Here is a 21,241-nt window from a genome sequence, read left to right as displayed (position 1 = left end):
GGGGGTTCTTGTAATACATCCCCGATAACTTCTGTGTGAATAGGATGGTAGTTATGCACCGTAGACCTGATAACTTATGTGCAAGATGTTTGATAACTTTTGACTTGTGAAAACAAAGTTGGAGAAACATGTCCCAGGTAATTTTTGTGCGAATTGCATGGTAGTTTATGCACCGCAGACCTGATAATTTACGTACAACCACGATGATAACTTTGACTCGATAACTCATGATTAAATAACATTATGATATAGCAGAACTGACTTGATAACTTACTTAGTCTAGGTGTGATAACTTTCGACCGGAAGGGGGGGGGGGCTTGTTGAAAAACACCCTTCGGTAACTCGTGTGTGAATAGCATAGTAATACACACACAAGAGAGCTGATAACTTAGTTAACCTAGGCTTGTAACTTTTTAACCGAAAGAAGTTGTCGAAACATACCAACATGAGTTCTAGTTTTGAAGGTCTCATCGTAACGAAATTTTTATGTGAAAATGATTTTTGTATCGGAGCGACTATTTGAGTTACAATTTTTTTTTCTTTTTGAGTTTCGGTGGGATCCTCCTTGATATTAACATTTTTCGTTCCCTAGGGCACACGGATGTGCTTGTGTGGAGAATGTAGAAGAAATTATTTTTTATGCCCCGGTAAGTTATGTGTAAACAACATGATAACTTACGCTCAACTGGCATGATAACTTGTGTTGCACATGCATGGTAATTTTTATCTAGAAAAATTCGTTGGAACATACCAACATGGGATCTAGTTTCGAAGATCTTGTTGCGACGGATCTTTTTATGTGAAAACATTTTTTTATCAGAGCGACGGTTTGAGCTATAAAATGTTTTAAAAATTCAAAATAGAGAGAATTTAGAATGGCATCATAGTTTTGTCATCTAGTGCATATATGCATGTGCACGTGAAAAGAAAAGTTGGAAGACCGTCTTTTCATACCTGGTAGTTACTATGAAAACAACTTGGTAACTTATGTATCGCACTCGTGATAACTTACGTTGCACATGCCTGGTAACTTTTTATCCGAAAAAAATCGTCAAAATATACCAACATGGGATCTAGTTTCGAAGGTCTCCTTGCGACGAATTTTTTATGTGAAAACAGTTTCTTGATCGAAGCGACGGATTAAGCTAGAAAACATTTTAAATTTTGAAATTTAATGGAATCTTTGCTGATGTCAGCAATTCTGTCTTACATACATGCATGCATTTTTTTAGGCATAAGTATGGAGTGTTGCCTTCTTTCTTTCATCCACGTCAGCCAGATTTAAGAAAAGGAAGGAGGGCTGCTGAGCGAGGGTAATTGATCGATGGAATATACTAATCGTGCGGATCTGTTGCTAATGACCGCACAGTCGGACGTTAGTCACGTCCAAGAGTTAAAGTACAGTGCATTGGCGGGACTGTGGCGGACGGTGGCCGCGGCGCCGCGTTCATCGCGGGCGAGTCGGCGGTGCAACAAACTACTTGCAAGCGTCGTCACTGCAGAGAAAGTCCGTCCAGGGGACGAATAGGATGACGCTGAGGCAGAGGACGCGCGAGGAGAAATATAATGCCATGGCGGCGTCAATGCAATAGAAAGCGGGAGAGGAGGCCGAAAGAAATGACGCCGATGTTAATTTAGTAGGCAGCGGACGAGAAGACCGAGAGGAACGACGCCAGAAATAGAGCCATTGTAGTAGGTCGTGGGAGACAAGGCCGGGAGGAACAACTCCGACGGCCGCTCCAGTGTAATAATAGAATTCCATATCTCGATCGGTAGCGTCTATCCGAACGCGTTGGTTGCATTCATATGTTTTCATATCAGTACTGTCGCACTCCCATCCCGTTTAAGTGGTAAGGTACTACGTCGTACGAGTGTTTGTTAATGCTACTGACATTCTGTTCCAGCTGACTTGGCTCGACTCTTCAGCAGCCAGCGGGCGGGCATGCGTACGTACGTACGAGCTGAAAGCGACGTGAAAGTTGAGGAGGCGATCGATCCACAGCACAACCAGAGAGAAACGGCGTCGACCAGAGCCGGAGGTTGCCTGGCTGCGCGACCCCGAACGACGCCAAGTCAAGATCATGGCGCCCGCCACACCGGTGGCATTGGCAGGAGCCATATAGTGCTCACGCGTTTCTCTTAAACGAGATCTCTCTTCGTTTTCCATTTTCACACCGACGGCACCGGACTGAATTTTCATCTAGATTAACTCGAGTCCCGTCCGCAGAATTGCCATGGCATCGCGCAATTTCGGCGATGTCGAGGCTGGCGGGCCATTTCAACCCTCGGTTGGTTAGTTCCAGCCAGTCAGTCCAGTCGTGCCCCGGTCAAGACGTGAAAAAGTGAGAGCCGTGCGTTCAGTTCCAGCCCGGACGTGTGACCCGATTGGCCCAATCAATTGTTAGCTTCACATTCACAGGCGTCAGCGTCGGCTACCTAGCCTCGTCGCCGTCGTCGTCTCCCAGGAGGTTTACGCGTAGCAGTGGTACAGCCAGCCAGCCAAGAGGCAACTAGCCGTCTGAATTCTCAAATGGTGCCGTTGGTTTAGTTCACTGAAAAATCAAAAGTACGGCACACTGGTAAACAATGTTCTTCAGAGTACTAGTGGAGTAGTACTTGCCTGGTGCAGCAGAGTGGAGTGTCTTTCATTTCTTTTTCTTTCCTAGTAAAGCCAACAGAACCGTGGAGGCGTGTTCAAACTCCACCTAGCACTAGACTAGAGCCGCAAAGCCAACAGTGAGGCACGGGACAGATGTGTCCAGAATAGCTACTGTAAAATATCATACCCTGACCATCTTTCCTTTTGAGAAGAGAGTTTCGAAGAAATAATAGGGGCAGGCTTGGCCTAATAGTTGAGTGTCATGGAGCTGAACTGAACACCTATACCTGTGTTTCACTCTGCAATGCACCAGAATGCAGCTTATTTTGTACTCCCTTTTTCTCACAGAAAATGTTACTGTATGAATCATGCATGCATAGATGTACGCTCAACTACATCATGCTCGTCTCAACGAGATCAAATCAATCGCCAAGAATGTGACCGCAAAAAGCAAACAGTTTTGGCCTTGGGTAAATATAAGCAGTCAAAAAAAAAGTTGAATCTACCATCCTCTGCGCTGCGATTCCGTTCGCCCCCGGGCGTACGTACGCCTCGCATAGTCGCATGACTGTGTCGATCTGAATAGAATTCCGTGACCGTGACGCCTCCCCGAACACATTCACATGTTTTCATACACGACCCACCCGCCGCCGCCTGAGGCAGCCGTCGGGCAAGCTCGGGGCGCCAAGGATGGTGGCGGCGGGACCTCGGTTGCCCTGCTTTTGCATGGGGAACCCCGGATCTGAAGCGGCGACTCCATTGGCAAGGCGCGACCGGCTAGCCGTCATGCGAGCGGTGGATCTGATGTCCCGGCCGCAAGGTCGGCAGGATCCGGTGGTCGTTGGCGGCCAGCGGCGGCTTTTGCGGCGGTCGGTGCGCGCGATCTGGTGCCTCCCCTCTTTCCCTGTTCGGCATGCGGGCCAACCTGGTTAGGTCGCGCTTCCTCTTGGTCGCCGGTTCTGTACAGGAGGCGCTGGTGGTGGCGGGGATCTAGTTCGGGCAAAATCCCTGGCCGGCATGACCGGCCGCGCCGACGGCGTCGCCTGAGGGCGCCGTTCCCCTCCTTGGAGACGTCGGTATGGACTGATCTCCTCACTTCACCTTCCCCTGGGTCTCCCGGGCGAAAACCCTAACTTTGTTGGGCGGCGGCGGCGCTCACGGCGTCGTTCCTTTCTTGAAGGCGCCGCTTTGGAAACCTTAGGGTTGGGTGGCGCTTGTGGGTGGTGGGCGACGGCGGTGGTGCGGCCCTATCCTAGCATGGATTTACGTCTGTTGCTTGAAGATGGATTCACGTAGGTGGAGGTCGTCGCCTGTCGTCGTGGTGGCGTCAATGGCGGAGGACCTGCCAAGGCTCAAATAGGTGAAGGTCGTCGTTTGGCGTCGGATGGCGTCGATATCATGGTTGTCATCTCAAGCTGCTCTGAATCTGGACCAGTGAAAGATGGCGGCGACGACACATGTGAGTATGTCGGACCGGTTAGAGCCCCGAACACATGTGGTTCACGTCTTCTGTCCACTCCTGAGTCCCGTTTTTGGGACAGCCTATTTTGTACTCCCTTTTTCTCACAGAAAATGTTACTGCATGAATCATGCATGCATAGATGTACGCTGAACTACATCATGCTCGTCTCAACGGGATCAAATCAATCGCCAAGAATGTGACCGCAAAAAGCAAACAGTTTTGGCCTTAGGTAATATAAGCAGTCAGTTGAATCTACCATCCTCTGCGCTGCGTACTGTGACACAAGACACAAGAGCAAACGATTCCGTTCCACGCCGGGCGTACGTACGCCTCGCATAGTCGCATGACTGTGCGGATCTGAATAGGATTCCGTGCCGATCGTGACGTCTCCCCGAACACATTCACATGTTTTCATACAAGAGGTACCTGTTGATGTTACTGACATGTTGTATCGTACTAGCTGATTTGGCTGGAGGCGACCTCAACTCCGCAGGGGCCAGATGGGATGAGCGAGCCAGCAGTGGTGATGCGTCCGTGGTCTGAACGGGAGCTCCGTGGTTCAACCGTTCCTTCATTTTTTGCAGAGCACCATGGCTTGTGTACCATCGTCTTCGTCGGACTGAATTTTTCTCCTTGGATGAATTCCATCCCATGCACCCAACCGAGAACTCGAGCAACCAGTAGCCAGCCGAGGACTGCACCTGCACGGGATCTGTCGACCGAGTCGTCGTCGTCGCCCAGCCGTGGAATCTTCCGCCCCCAAAATTACCATGACATCGCGTCTCGAGGACAGTCGCGCTTGGCTCCGTTCCAGATTCCAAAACCGCGCGGGCCACCACTCACCAGTACCGCTTTCGTCCATGGCGGCGCGTCTAGTGGAAATGTAGAATAGAATTCCATGTCGATCATCGGTAGTACGTCAATCCGAACGCGTTTGTTGTATTCAGATGTTTTCATATCAGTACGTACTCAGGCTGCAAGTGGGACTCTCCGCCCCACATCAGTCGCATAGTATAAGCGGGAGGCCCGCATATGCCCACATACTTTTACGCGGGATAAAAAGGTTTAGCGGGCAACCCACATTCCATTAAACATGACAAAGATTTCATACACTCAAATGAGTAGCTGAATCCAAGCGCGTACAAGCACGGCAGGATTCAACAAATACTCAAATGTTCAGGCATTCTAAATAGTGATCGTGGAACACCAGACCTTCTTGTGCTGACATGCATCGGAAAGGGACCTGAAGCTGGACATCGTGCACCGTTAAAAGTAAATGAAACAGAGAATGAGTGAATGATTGTTGATCGATCGATGAGAGATAGATGTGCGTGGAGACCATGACAGAGCTGGACGACGATGACGCTACGGCCGCGTCCATGGCAGTGCTAAGACGGCCGTGGACGAGGTGGACGGCGGCGAGCTTGACGACGACGATGGCGGCGCTAAGGCTGCCGTGGTCGAGATGGACGGCTGCCACCATGACGGAGACGACGACAACGTCCATGGCGGCGCTAAGGCTGGCGTGGTCGAGGTGGACGGTGGCGCTGCGGCCATGGCGAAGCTACACGGCAGCATGTTCTAATCCACAATGCATCGTCGCGGCATGCCCTGATTCAAGGAAGTGAGATGGACGTGGGCTTGATGCCGGCACCGCGGGACAAACCCACATATCCCACATATCTAGTCCCACTATCCATGGGTGTCCGCGAATGTAAATTATGTGGGCTTTTAAGTGGGCACCGTGGGCAGCCTGCGTCCACTTGCAGCCTGAGTACGTACTGTCGCACTCCCATCCCATGTGGTGGTAGGTACTAGTACGTCGTACGAGTGCTTGCTAATTCTACTACTGACCTTGGCTCGATTCTTGAGCAGCCATCGGACGTGCATGCGTACGTAGGAGCTGAAAGCGATGAGAAAGTTGAGGCGGCGATGGATCCACAACGCACGCAACGAGAGAGAAACGGCAGCGACCAGCGGTTGGCTCTTGGCTGGCTGGCTGCGCGACCCCGAACGACGACGTCAAGTCCTCAAAATCACGGCACCAATGGCATGCAGGAGCCATAGCATATAGGATTATAGGACCAGCAGAGTTCACGCGTTTCTCCATTTTTACACTGACTGACGCCGACCTGAATTTTCATCTACATCACTCCAGTTCCGTTGTGCTGTACTAGTATACTCCTAGCAATCAGCGGACGAGTGTACGACATCACGTTATGCTCCGCGTCGAGTCGACCTGGTCGATGTTCATGGAATCTTCTCTTCTTCTGTCCACGGAAATGCCATGGCATCGCACTTTCGGCGATGTCGAGGCTCGCGGGCCATTTCAACCCTCGGTTCGGTTGGTTCCAGCCAGCCAGTCGGTCCAGTCGTGCCCCGGTCAAGACGCCGGTGCACCGCGCGCGCGCGCGTACGTGAAGTGAGCCGTTCCGTTCCAGCCCGGGCGTGTTGGCCCGATTGACCCAGCCAACTGTTCACTTCACATGCGTCAGCGTCGGCTAGCTAGCCTCGTCGCCGTCGCCGTCGTCGTCTCCCAGGAGGTTTACGCGTAGCACTGGAGACGGGGTACAGCCAGCCAGCCAGCCAAGAGGCAACTAGCTGTCTCAACTCTCATGTGGTGCCCTTTGCCTGACGTTGGTTTACTACTAGTTCACTGATGAAAAGTACGGCACACTGCTAAACAATGGGCTTCAGAGTACTACTGGAGTACTTGCCTGGTGCAGCAGAGTGGGCTGTCTTTCATTTCTTTTTTCTTTTTTCTAAAGCCAAGCGAAATGTGGAGGCGTGTTCAAACTCCACCTAGCACTACATCCGCAAAGTCAACACTGGGGCACAGGGCAGATGTGTCCACAATAGCTACTGTCAAATATCATACCTAAAGTCTGACTCGTGCAGCTGCGCTCGTTCGCTGGCGCGAGCACACGGACTACAGCCGTCCGATGCGATGTGCCTGCGGGCGATTCGTCCCGACCAGGTGCCCGTTACGGATTGCGCGAAACGTGCGGCGAGTGGTGGGCCCGGCCCCTTTATTCCAGGCGAAACCGCTCCCCCTGCCCGCACCCCCCGCTCGTCTTGTTCGAAACCGCCCGCACCCCCCGCAGATTTCATTCGAACTCCTCTCCCTCTCCCTTTCCTCTCCTCTAGCAACGGTGCGGCGAGGCGGGGTGCTGCAGTGGTGGATCCGGCGTGGAGTCGCCGGTGCGGGAGGCCGTCCGCGTGCGCCGCGAGTCGCCGGCTGCAGGCGGAGGTAAACCGCTATTTCCTCCTCCCCTGCTCCCCTGTTTTTCTCGCTCTGCTCCCCTGTTTGCGCTCCATGGAGTTAGGGTTTCGGTGAGGGGCGGGCACGAGGTTGTCCATGGCGTCCTCGGGCTCCGCGTCGTGAATGCTTTTGGAGGGCGTGGCGTTGCTATGGCGAGGGGAGGGGAGGGGGGTGGGTTTGTGCTGGGGGTAGGCGGGATTGAGTCCTATAACTGAACTGCTCAAATGATACACGCGACCGAATCCTACACGCGACCGAATCCTAGTGACTGGCACATAGGATTCGTTTTTTCGATGTTGCTTGCTTCTCAAGACGCAGTTGCTCATAATTTCGACGGAGTTGCTTAGATTTTTCCTGTAATTTGTGAGATGGAGCGGCAGGACAAGGGGATGCATCTGACTGGGGGCAGTTGCTCATTTTTTTGATGGTAGTTGCTCATAAATTCGATGCTAGTTGCTTAGTTTTTTGCTGCAAATTTTGCGAGGGGGAGGGTCAGGGGATGCATCTTACCTGGGTAGTTGTTCATAAATTTGATGCTAGTTGCTTAGATTTTTTCCTACAAATTTGGGAGGGGGCGGGTCAGGGGATGCATCTGACTTGGGCAGTTCATGGAGGGGTCAGGGGATGCATTTTTTTTGGGGAAATGGTTTTTGTGATTGGTTGATTTTAGTTTTAGTTATTGCCTAGATTTGCAACACCAAGTTGATATCCTTTTTGTAGTGTTCTTTAAATTTACTGTGTGAAACATGACGTTGCTTATATCCACCATCGAGCTGCGGCCCTTCATTGCAACTATGAATAGGAGATGAGATGTCTCTCATGAATAAGCGGCAAAGCCTGAGTGTTTTTTGATCTTTTAGCTAATGTGATGAAGATGAACATGTGACTTTTTTTGTGATGAGTAGTTTTTTTATGTGCTTTATTTTTAGTTGCCACAAAATAATGAGTAGTTGCATAGTTCTCAATACCAAATTGCTTTTGCAAGCACTAGCAATTCAGTTGTTGAGTTATCTCTGGGTAGGGAATAAATGGAGTTTTGTTTATCTCCAAATGACAGTGATGTTAGCTCCAAATGCAAGCAGTATCATTTGAGCAGTTCAGTTATAGGGCTTTTGTATCTGGTTGTATCTGTTTTCATGAACATGGTTTTTTTTGTGTTTTCTTGTACAGAATGGCTCCGAAAAGCAAAAGGCATGCGGGTAGAACTGATGGTGAAAATGAGGAAGAAGAAGTGGCAGCTCAACCAGCAAGGAGTAATGTTGGATGCAAGCGTGGGCGGGCGAATCAGGATCCTGTACGTGGTGCTCGGGCAGGGAAACGGGCCACCAATTCTGCCCGGGGTGGTCGGGCGGGGAAACGGGGCACTGATTCCGCCCCTCGTGATGAAGGAGGGAGAAATCCGAAACGTGCGAAGAAAGTTGCGGATGAGGTATTTTTCTTATGAAAAAACTTGAAAGAAGGGAGGCATCCTTGAAATATGTAATGCTCAAGCCAGCATGGCATTTTCTTTTTGTATATGCACTCCTATCATTTGATAAGCAGCAGAATAGCAGTGTAGTAGTTGCCTAGTTTAGTACTAACAGTTGCAGTTCATTATAGATCTAGTTGCTTAGTTTAGTATAGTGAGTTGCTCAGCTTAATATAGTGGGTTGCTCATTTTTTAAATTTGTATGCAGATTGGTAGCAGTGGGCCACCACCGAGGAACAGGGCATCACCTTCAAGACTTTTTCTCCTAAACAGTGGCCTCGATGATACACAAAAGGATGCCATTGGTGATATAAGCTTTGGGGGTGTGCTTGATATCGGGACAAGAACAATGAAAGGAGATCTTGTGAAGTTTGTGACGAAGTGTTATGATCCAGAGTTGTCGCAGCTTGTTATCCCAGATAGGGGGAAGATCCCAGTTGATGCAGCAAGCGTAGAAAGAATCTGGGGTTTGCCAAGGGGGCAGAGTAAGGTTGCATATGAAGTGGAGCCAAACGTAGTTAGGTTGTTCAATGAGATGTTCGACATCCCGACAGGGCCCGCGCCATCAGTGACCGAGTGGTGCAAAATGATAAATGGTATGGGAGCAGTTGCGGACGACAAGTTCTTAAGTGCTTGGTTGGTTGTTGTTTATTGCTGTTTTCTTGCACCGACGACCAGCTTGAAGGTGTCACCGCGCGCATACTCAGCTCCGCTGAATCCACGTGAGGTTGTGAATTCAAATGTTTTCCAGTTTGTCGTCGACCAACTTAGGCTTGCTTTCATGGGTTTTGGAGACAAGAAGAATACTATATGCTGCTGCCTTTTCCACCTAGTGGTAAAATGATCTAGGCCTCCCCCCTTGTTTTTTCGTTTTTCATTTCGCGTTATATGTTTCAAGCTGAAGTTGGATAGTTTTTTTCGCAACTGACATGTGTTCTCTATTTTTTTGAAACAACTACTATACCTTGACTCGCTTGACGTGGACTTTAGGACAGTCCATAAGGATTATGTGGATGAGAGGACGGCAACTGTTCTTCCAAGGGTCAAAGCATGAATTGAAGGTCTGATCAAAGCAGTAATTAAGAAGGACAGGATTAGGAAGGGTGTCTATGGAAAGTTACGAGTAAGTGTCACTTTACTGTTTGAACAGAATTTTTTTGTAGTTGCTTGATTTTTTTATGCAGTTGCCCACCTATAGGGATTGTGTTGCCTAATTTTAGGAAGCCTAGGCCTGGTGATTAAAAGGTCCACAGTTTAGCAAGCATATGCAGCAATGCAAAACAGGGGAACTGTGCCAAGATGGAAGTGCCATCATGTTAGTCATGTTAGTATTAGGTGCATCAAGTCAAGTCTCGCGAGCTAAACTATCCATAAACATGAGACAAATTCCAGATCCATCTCACCTCTCTCTCATCAACATGATACCTTTTCTTTAACAAATGGATCATTTGTTACAAATGACTCTTGCTCTCTCTACACACATGACACATACATAGTTGCACATGATGCATTCATCATGGTCAAGAAGGGAGACCCAAACCACTTGGCACATTGCAGTTTGCCCTGTGGACTGGACTGTAACAACATGAATGGAACGACCAAGCCAAAAAGGACAAAAAATGAAAACCAATAGGCCAAGAATTACTACTACAAATTCAATCTCCTAATCTGCAAGTATAGATCACTTTACTGTCTGAACAGAATATTTTTGTAGTTGCTTGATTTTTTTATGCAGTTGCCCACCTATAGGGATTGTGTTGCCTAATTTTAGGAAGCTAGTTGCTTTTCTGAAGCTAGTTTCATGATAGTTTTTTTACATGGAATTTCACATGGTAATCTTCATCATTTTGTCTCCAAGTAGTCATACAAGTCCAATTACATTAGTCTTTTTAAGAAACAATTGCCAATAATTTATAGTTTCTATAGTTGCTCAATTTTTATCGGGGGGTTGCTGTAGGTGCTGTAGGTTTTTGTGATGTCCATAACTGCAGTTGCCATCAATAGTGCTTGTATTTCCCTAAGTTAGGGAGGCAGTTGCTCATTCATTTCCTCTTTTCTGAACTTTGTTTGACCTTTTTTGCTAACTGAGTTTATCATGTACATTTTTTTACAACAAACAGCTCAAAGCCGAGTTCTCGAGATGCGCAGAAGATAGTGTTTTTGGGAGCATGGATCACATCCAGAAGTTTGTTGCTGCGAGGCTTCCTCGAAACTACAACAACAATGTATTTTCTTTTGTCACCATGGTTTTGCCATTTTCATAAGAAACGGAGTTCTTTTTTTCGTTTATCGTTGTTGTTGTATAGACTGCTCATCTTTTCGAGTTTTGTATTTTTGCAGAAATAAATGAGGTTGTCAATGATGGTCCATGATATGTGCTCTGAAATATCAGTCCAAATTGGGAGGTTTGTTCAAGGGGTGGGCAAGTTGGAAGAGGAGGAGGTTGAACCAGCAGGCACAAGTGTTTCTAGGGTCGCAAGCATACGTCAATCATCACGGCAGAAAAAGGCAGCGGCAAGTCTGAAACAACAGAAGGTTGCAAAGCAAAAGAATACAAGGGGCAGTAGCAGTCAGTGCAAGGAGACACTTTTGGCGTCCGATGACGAGGAGGAGGAATCCGACGAGCAAGAATTTGAATCTTCAGAAGAAGAAGAAGAGGAGGAAGGGAAAGATGAGGAAAGTCCTGAAGAGGAGAGTTCGGATAATGACGGGGACAACAATGACGATGACGACGATGACGATGACTATGATGATGATGCTCCGTCATACAGCAGGCCGCCAGCAGCCACAAAAGCTGGTGATGATGATTCACAGCACATGGACGCTGACAACTCACAGTCGCCCCTTGCTGGTGAAGAAGATGGTGGAGATGAGGAAGAGGACGATGAGGATGATGTTGAAGAGGAAGAGCAGGACAGGGAGGAGGATGATGAAGAGGAACGGGACGAAGAGAAGCAGAGAAATGTGGAAGGGGGCAATGATGAAGAGAATGAACCAGATAAGAAAGAGGGGGAATCGGAGGAGAAACAGGATGATGAAAAGAGTGAAGAAGAGGAAAAAGAGGAGGAAGACAGAGAGGATGAAGATGATGATGCGGAGCAAGATGGCGGGGGTGGGAAGGAGGGTGAAGACAAGGATGATGGCGGGAATGGCGGCAACGCTAGCACCGACCAGCCCAGCAAGGGAGGTGGTGATGATGAGGGAGGTGCACGAAATCCGGGGTGGCGTGGGAGCAGTTGCGACGACGAGGTGCCGCTAAGTACCATCATGGAGAGACTCAAGCACACTGGCAAGGAAAGAAGTGAGGCAGAGGAAACGATGTCCGTCGAGAGCACACAAGGAAGCATCCAAAGTGCCGACAGTTTTTTTAGAGCAGCTTCGTTAAGATGGACATGCGGAAGGAGCCGTTTGAGGTTCAGAGTGGGCCTGTCATTTCAGCTGCGGATGTGGTGAGGATTGGAGATACCAGTACAGACAGAAACAGGTCATTCCCGAGACCCATGATATCCCTCTTTTCCCGATGCCTGCGATGCCAACTGAGGAAAAATTCTCCGGGATGGATTTGTGCCCTGAGATGATGGTAGATGAGTTGGAACTACCAGGTTTTGGCCAAAAAGAGAAGGAAAGAAAGCTTGCAGGAGGATTTGGAGTGGCTGCCACAAGGAAGGTCAAGAAAGTGAGCCATAAGACAGTTAAGGCCAGTGTTATGTCTCCAAAAGGAAGAGAGGATGCGGCTGTTCAAAGTGCTGCAACTACGATAACCAGTCAGCAAGCTCCGACAGCTCAGAGACCGACAGATGATGCGGCAAGTCAAAAAGCAACATCACCAGCAAAAAGCAAGGTTTACCAGAAAAGAGCAGCAAAGAAGCAAAACACAGCAACTGATCATATTCTGCAAGCAACTGAACAGAAAAAACAAGCAACTACTGAATCAGCAAAGACTGAAAACAGAGCAAGTGCTGAATCAGCAAAGAGTGAAAACAGAGCAACTGCTGAATCAGCAAAGACTGAAAACAGAGCAACTGGTGCTACTTTTGAAGCAACTCAGCAAAAAACTCAGGCAACCAGAGTGAGCATGCAGGCAGCAACTGCCCAGGAATCAGCAGCCCCTCCCACGCAAAGTACGGAGGCAACTGCTGTGCTTGAGGAAGCAACCCCTGAGCAGGAGCAACCAACTGCTCAGGACTCAACAGACAAGCCTCCGGTACTCCCCAACAAGCAAGCATGTTCTGCAAAGGAGAAAGAAATCTCACTGGATGATGTTAGGGACATCAACAAGCTCCTTGAGAAGTGTGTGAGCCCAGGTTCGATGCCACCACTCGCGAGGAGTAATTCTGCTGGAACCATACCTGTAGTACGGACATCAGCTGCCATCAATCTACCAGCAAACAAAGGAGCATGCGATTCAGGTGAAGAAGCACGATTGCTGCAAAGATCAAAGTCTGGGAGCGCTGTGTGGGATGATTATTGTCCAGCTCCACCTTTCGATCTTGGGATAGATGAGCCAGCAGGAATAACAGGCGAGGAGGGCAAGGCAGCAGAGGATAAGGGGGTTGCAAACGCAGCTGCCACCGATGACATTGAGTGGGGAATTGACTTGGGCAATATGGACTTCGATGAAGTTGTCGAGGGGGCAGTCAAAAATGTTGTAGGTCAGAGTGCGGGGCACATGTCACCTGCCGGTTTCAGCACGCCAACCGAAGTTGCAAAAACTACCGCTGAGGGGGAATCATGTGGCAAAGGTGCAGCCAGCAGCTCGAAAGAACCTGTTCCTGAGAAGCGCGAGAGGAGGATACAGAAAGCTCCACCATCACAGAGGTCACCATATGTGAATGTAGAGATGAGGAAGGATTTCACATGCAATGCAGAGACAAAAAGAGTGTATGCACTGATTCTGTTGCTTGGAGGAGGAGGAGGGACGAGAAGGACGTTGCAGGGTGATGATACAACGTGTGTGTTTGTTCCAGTAGCCACTTTTTTCTTTTTTGCATGCAATGATCTCTCCTATTGTTATTTTTCTTAACAGAGCCTTTCTGTTTGTTCTACAGGCCGCAAATCATAAACTATCATGGTTACTTCTGCACAATCAAGGAGCTTGCTCAATCAACGAGGAAGGCAGGATGGATGAAGACACATGTCTTTGAGTTAGGGATTGAAGCAATCATGTACAACAGACAGGTGGGGTCCAAGAAAATAATCATGCCTGTTAGGTTTTCGGTAAGAGAAATAAAAACCCACAGTTTTTCCTTTTTTTTGTTTTTTGGCACTGAAGTTGTTGCTCTATTATCCGATTCTACATTTCTCCACAAACTTGGCTTCAAAGGCTCGATCTAGATGTGAGGGAGCTGCATGATAGGTTCAAAAAATCAAACCGTTTGGATGAGTAAGACATGGTATGGTCCATGTGTTTTACTAGTTGTCAAACATGATAAAAGGCTCTATTCTGTTTTTTCTTAGATTTTTTTCTAGAAGCTGATGTCAGGAAATCATAGGAGTTGCTTGAAATCACATGATAAGTTGCTCATAAAAAGCCACTGAGTTGCCTGATAAGCCATTTTGCACAAGCTTCATACACATTGTCAGAAGTTTTTTGATGTTTCTTTAGTGTTTTGAGAGTTATGCCAGAACTTGCCTAAAATTCTACAGAGTTACCTAAAAATCATATGAGATGTTGCTCATACAAACATATAGAGTTGCCCAAAAACATATCAGTAGTTGATGTCTTTTTTGGTATGCTGACATGGTTTTTTTTGAAGGTTATGATTCCTGTGCTTGAAAATTTAGACCCAGAGAATGCCAATTGTGCACACCACTACTGGGTACTCAACATCAATCTAAGGGACAAAAGGTTCGAAGTGTTTGACTCATGGAGGATGTTAAAGAAAAGCAAGAGGCTGGATGATGTTGCAAGGGCTATTGTAGCTGCAGTTCGTGTGTTGTGGGACAAGTACTATCCAAAACAAGCAAAGACAATGGACAAGTTCCCGCTTGTGGATATCGATGCACCAAAGCAAACTGTATCGTAAGGACCAACCCACATACATACACATCGTTGTTATAAGACGTAGTGTTTGCTTTTTTTTGAAAGTGCTTTCTTGACATTTGGTTTTTTTGCAGCGGTGACTGTAGCATATTCGCATTGATGAACGCGTTATTGTGGAACGGGACATGGCTCCCGAACTACAGACAAAGCGACATACCAAACATCAGGAAGAAGATGACCATGTCCATGCTGAAGTGTGACCTGAACAAGATTCCATGGCAGGAGATCCTCAAACCGGCCAACAAGTGAACCAATATCTAGGTACATTTTTTTTCCTGATCAATGTGTTCCATTAGAGAATATCAAATGCGAATACTAATGTGTTCCATTACAAAACTCACAAAAGTTTGCCCCAAACCACCTATAACATGTTTGCATAAATCACAAGCGTCCATAGGATTTTGCATGTTTTATGAGTAAGGAATATAAGCACAAATGTCAAGCATCTACCTCCACACAGTCTCCAATTTGTGAATTTAAAGCTAGGAAACACATAAATTAAAACAAGTCCATGCAAATGATTTCATCGTTGCTTTTTTCTTGAAGCTGGCAGTTGCTTGATTTCCCTTCTACATTTGCTCAGAAACCAGACCTCAATTGCTTCATCTACCAGGACACTGTTTTGCTCTTTTTTTCCTTACTTTCCGCTAGTTTTGCAAGCCCAGGGGGTCATTATCTTCATGTGGTAACGATCACATCAGCTTCCCTAGGCACGTCGCAGCAGTGTGATCGATTGATTCACAAATGCTGCACTTGTTCTTTTTCTTAGGGTGTAGTTCCAGGGCTGATTTGAAGCGCTTGCTGCGGCTGCGCCCTTTCGTGACTGAACGAGGTGGATCCATAGGACCAGGGGGGCAGGAGGTTGGTTTGAAGTACTTTGGGCATTAGGGTTTGATGCTTCCCTAGCACGAGCCGCTTCCCGGGCTGCCTTTAGCCTCTTCTTCCTCAGTTTATTCAGCTTAGTAACCTCAGTATCTGCTGCTTTCATGTGCCTCCTAACTGCAGCGGCTGCCTCATCACTAGTCATTGCCTTCTTGGCTAGCTTTGCAAAATCCATTGTCAGAGTCACTTGCCGAACTTGGTTCTCTGACTCAGCGGGCAAGTCATGCAGAGGGCCCTCGTTAGGTGGCGGTGGTGCACTTCGCACTGCATCTTGCGTCCAGCGGCGCTTGATGTAGTGTTCAGGTATCTCATTAACGCCAAGGTGTGTGAAGATTTTCAAGACATGGCAACAAAGCATGTTGTCCCTATGCCACTTGCAACATTCGCAATCGTAGATAGCTGGCTCTGGTCTCACTGTGACTAGGTACTTCCTCGAGCCATACCCTAGAACTTCTTCTGTATTGTGCTCAAGGAATAGAAGTTGATTCCAGCGGGACGCACATCGTACGGGCCAATCATTTGAAACTCAGTTCTAAACTTCACATAGATGTCCCTAGTGTATGCTTTGTAGGCATGCCTCTCAATGGGGAAACGCGACCATCTTTGTGCCTCTAGATGCTCTGTCCGGTAGTCGTTCCCGCCCTCCCTCACGAGTATGTGTACCTGAATTTTCTCATATTGCTTGACGAAGTTAAGAATTGACTTGTGTGGGTTCACATAGTGCTTCAACACAGCATTGAACCCTTCGCTGCGTTGCGTTGACTGAAGGAAAGGGAAGAACCTGAATTTGAAGTAACACGGCACCCATGTAGCCCGATCTTCATAGAGTTTCTCAAAGTGACCATGCATAAGACCTTCATATTTCAATTGAAGTGCAGCCCATTTCCTTTCAAACTCAGCCGGGGTGAAACTGAAGTCAATGCATTCATTGAAGTCTTTTACCAAATCCGGGTTCCTAGGCAACACAGGGCCAAGCTTCTCTTGTGCTTTCTTCATTATATGCCAACGGCAGCAATGGTGAATCGTTGCCGGGAACTTCCTCTTGATAGATTGTGCCATAGCAACATCTTGGTCCGTGATGATGTGTCCGGAGCCAAACCATCCATTGCTTCTAGGAAAGCATCAAACAACCAGTCATAACTTGAGGCTAGTTCCTGCCGGACAAATCCACACCCGAGCATTATTGACTGCCCATGTCCGTTGATTCCAATGAAGGGGGCAAACGGCATATTGTACATGTTCGTGAGGTAAGTTGCATCAAATGACACGCAATCATGATAAGCCTCCGCGTATGCTTTCCGTGCCGCACCATCCACCCAAAACAAGTTTTCTGTCCTGCCTTCCGCATCTGTCTTGCATTTAAAGAAAAATCCTGGGTCATTTTCCATCACCTTGCTAAAGTAGTTTAGTGTTTCTTCAATGTCATTGTCTTTAGTTGGGGCGTTGAGCTTCGAACAGTGGTTATGGATGGCTTTATCTGTGTACGGAACAATCAACTCCGAGTCGTAGTATGATAACATTAACATCATCATTTTTCCTGCCATAAAAAACAGAAAGTTGTTTTTTTTCCAGGACTAACTAACCACAATGCAGCGAGCAACATGTTTTTTATAGATAACATAAAGTAACAATTATGCATAAGCAGAACAAGAACCAAGCCTGTATCCAACCAAGTTTTGTTTTTTGATGGGTGATGTCTTTTATTTTATTTTCAGAGTTGCACGGAAAATGAACATAGTTGCTTCAGTTTACTGTTCAAGTTGCCAGTTTTTCCCCCTGATCAGGGTTGCCCATGAATCCTAAGCAGCTTATACTAGGATAGGAAACAAACCCAAGTAGTTGAGGTAGGAATAGGCAACACCAAGGTGTTTCTGTTTTGGGTCATGATTTTTTTAATTACCAGAATTGCACAAAAAATGAACATAGTTGCATAAAAATGAACATAGTTGGCTCAGGTCAAGGTACTTGATGCAGGAATAAGTATCAGTTCTGTGGTAAAAAGACATAACGCAATGTGAGTTTTGTACCTGCTGTCAAGTTGCAGTCATTTAGGTGAGTCAGTAATTTTTCTGTTCCGGCGGGATTCCTTGGTGAGAACGGAGGTATTTCGAAAGCGATGGCTTGTCAATCAGTGGATGGTTATGATCTGCAATAAAAGTGATAACCTCCCATCTGTCATCTTTAAGCTTCACCACCATCTTAGCACGGCATTTTGTTTGCTTCACAGTTTCCCGTTTCCTCTTCTTCTTGAAAGTGTGTTCCTCAACATCATCTTCAACATCTTGTTCAGGTGAGCTTGGACATATAGTGTTTTTGCTCGACGACGGAACATCCGGGATCCCAACCCTCTCTACTGGTTTGCGGAACTTGTTACAGCAGAATTGCTGTTTTTCCACCACACCTGTGTAGGCCGACCTGTAAGACGTATTTGACTTGATTGAAAAGCCCTCCATCAAAGCATAGCGATTGTAGTGTTCCCTCGCATCCTCTAATGTGTCGAAGCGCATGCCAACATAAGGTTGTTGTGGCTGTGATCCAACTTCTTCATCTTCCAACTCATGTGCCTCATGAACTAAAGCATTAGCAGGAGCAACCATAGGTGGGGGAGCGGCAACACGATTGTCCGGGACATGAGTAGTGTTAGATCCAACATTGGGGTCAGGAGACTCACCAACCTCCTCCTCCAATTGTTGATGTTCCTATTCACCCCCTGCATGCAAGAAGGGTGCACCCAACTCGACTGAAATGTTGATGGACTCTACGTCAAGCGGTGGTTCATTCAGATCAATCATCATGAACAATCAACCTGCAACAAATTGTGTGTTAGCCCACCACAAAAGCATGCATGACCTTTATGAACAAACTAGTTGTAGAATATAAAGGAGCAACTATAAACACTTGTTTGGGCAACTATAAAGTTAAACAGAGGCAATTCATATCTTCTTTTTCCTCAAAAGTTTCCTGTTTCTTCTTGTTTTCTTATATGTGTTATGTTTCTACCAGTATGACACACATATACAGCAGCAAAGATTTGTTTTTACACGACATGCGCTGATTCATTTGTGCCTTATTTCAGCAGTAGATTACAACTTTTAATGATGGGAAAGAAACAACCAATGTGCATATCTGACGGAGAGCTTACCAGGAGCAGGAGGCCTATCATTTGGTGTAGTTTATGTCTTTTTTATTTTTTTAGTGAGACCATATGGAATGTAGCAAAGTATCTTAGTGTGGGATTGTTCGAATCTGTTTTTATGACGCGACCTTTGTTTTGTGCGTTTGTCGTTTGTGTCTTCTTTTTAGCGAGAACCATACTGATATAGCAAAAGCTGTGCGTTAACACATGCAAGTTAATACTTTCTACCTCTGTCTATAACTTGAGTTTTTATGTTCTTGATAGTTTTAATGCACAGGGAAGTTGCATGTGTTTTAGTACTAGAGTTGACATGTTCTCACATCTGGTAGAGGCAACTCTAGAATTTCTGAACAGCTACGGTTGCACAACTCTTTTTTTTACCAGAGTTGCTTCAAAAATGAACATAGTTGCTTCAGTTAATTGTTCGAGTTGTCAGGTTACTTTTCCTGATCAGGGTTGCTCATGAACCCCAAGCACCTTATAATAGGATAGGAAAGAAAGCCAAGCAGGTTTCATGTTGCAATGCACCTGCACAAACGCAATGGTCCTGCATTTTCTTTCCCACTAGAGTTGCTCTATTTTTGTACTCGTGTTGCTTTTTTGTATCATAATAGTTGCTCAAGATGCGTATTGGTGTTCCCACTATAGTTGCTTTTTTCACGAGATCAAAAGAACGAACTAAAAACTGGACTAGTTGATGTTCAAGCAGGGAAGGGCAGGGGTGGTTGAGTAGGGAAGAGACAGGAGTCGGGTGGAGGTGGTGCTTACCTTTTTAGGGGCAGGTAGGTCTGGTTTTTTCTCTCTAGATCTGCTTTTTGGAGCAAGGAGGAGGAAGGAGGTGTTCCTGTGTCGGCTTTGTTCTTCAAGACGCCATAGATGGGGCAGATCTTGTTTAGAGGAGGAAAGGCAGGAGCAAGGAGGAAGAAGGGGACCCGTGCGTGGGCTTGTCCTTCAAGGAAAAGGAGGAGGGGGTTGCGTGAGGCGTCCGCAAGGGGGAGCGTGGGCGGGGGTGCAGGGAGGGGGTGGGGACCGAAGCCTGGGGACGACGGGTGCGAGAAAGCGGGGGCCAGGGGGACCATGTGTGATCGGGGCACGCGCGTGATTCGCGCGGGCTTGGGTTGGTCGGTTTCGCGCGTGGGGGGCTGCTTTCCGTTTCTGCCTGTCTGGTCGCGCGCGCGGGCGGCTCCTTCCTTTTCTGGGAGAGCGCTTGGGGCTGCGATCGGGTGCCCGTGCGCCCGCGAGCCACGTCACACCTACTCTGACGACCTTTCTTCAAGATCAACAGAGTTTTGAAGAAATATAAGTAGGGCGGGCCTGGCCTAATAGTTCAGTGTCATGGAAGCTGAATTAAACACCTACATATGTTTTTTTTGAAGATAGAAAGGGGCTCCATGCCACCTTTATATTTCAAAACAGGCCGCAGCCTGAGGAACAAATTAAAATTACATGAAACTTGTGGGGTGCACTTTAGTGCAAGTCCACAAGGGATAACAGAAGAGAGAGCCGGGGGCAAGGAGAAAAGCAGAAGAGATCATCAGTAATAAAGCTATGTGATTATGCGGCTAAAAGATTGCCCCAAAACATGAGGTCTCTTTATCCTACTGTTTGGTGGCTCTGTAGCACCAGAGGCGGATCAAGTCTGCTGCATAGAAGCTTATGTAGGATTCAGTCCATGAACGTAAGTTAAAGATTCGATCATTTCTCGCATGCCAGAGGGTGATGGCACAAGCTGCAAAACCACATTCCATTTGCGCCTCAACCTTAGGTGAGTAACAGCTTGTTGAACAAAGGACAGTATGTCAGGTGATCTGCAAGCTAGAGGTGCGAGGTGCAGCCGATGCCAGAGGGTAGACGCTGACCTACCTATGTTTCACGCTGCAATTTACCAGAATGCTTGAAAATGTTTTGAAAAAAAGTTCCAATAAAAAGAGCACCGCCAGTCTCTTTATGTCTTTTCTTTGCAAGTCAAACTACCAAATGAATTGTGTGCGGATGTATTCTATCTGTCTCCATGTTGGTTTCACATCTGCTGTCCACTTCTGAATCCATTTTTTGGCCCAGCTTATTTTGTAGTTTTTCTCACATAAAATGCACGTATGAACACTAGTATAAAACATGGCTTTGGTTCGGGCCTGGCCAGCCCATTAGTCCCGGTTCTACACGAACCGGGACCCATGGGGGGCATTGATGACCCACAAGTGTAGGGGATCTATGATAGCCTTTTCGATAAGTAAGAGTGTCGAACCCAACGAGGAGCAGAAGGAAATGACAAGCGGTTTTCAGTAAGGTATTCTCTGAAGCACTGAAATTATAGGTAACAGATAATTTTGTGATAAGATAAATTGTAACGGGTAGCAAGTAACAAGTGTAAATAAAGTGCAGCAAGATG

The sequence above is a fragment of the Triticum aestivum genome, chromosome 5D, assembly GCF_018294505.1.
Source record: "Triticum aestivum cultivar Chinese Spring chromosome 5D, IWGSC CS RefSeq v2.1, whole genome shotgun sequence".
Classification (NCBI taxonomy): domain Eukaryota; kingdom Viridiplantae; phylum Streptophyta; class Magnoliopsida; order Poales; family Poaceae; genus Triticum; species Triticum aestivum.
The sequence above is the reverse complement of the archived record's forward strand: the minus strand, read 5'-3'. Positions refer to the sequence as shown.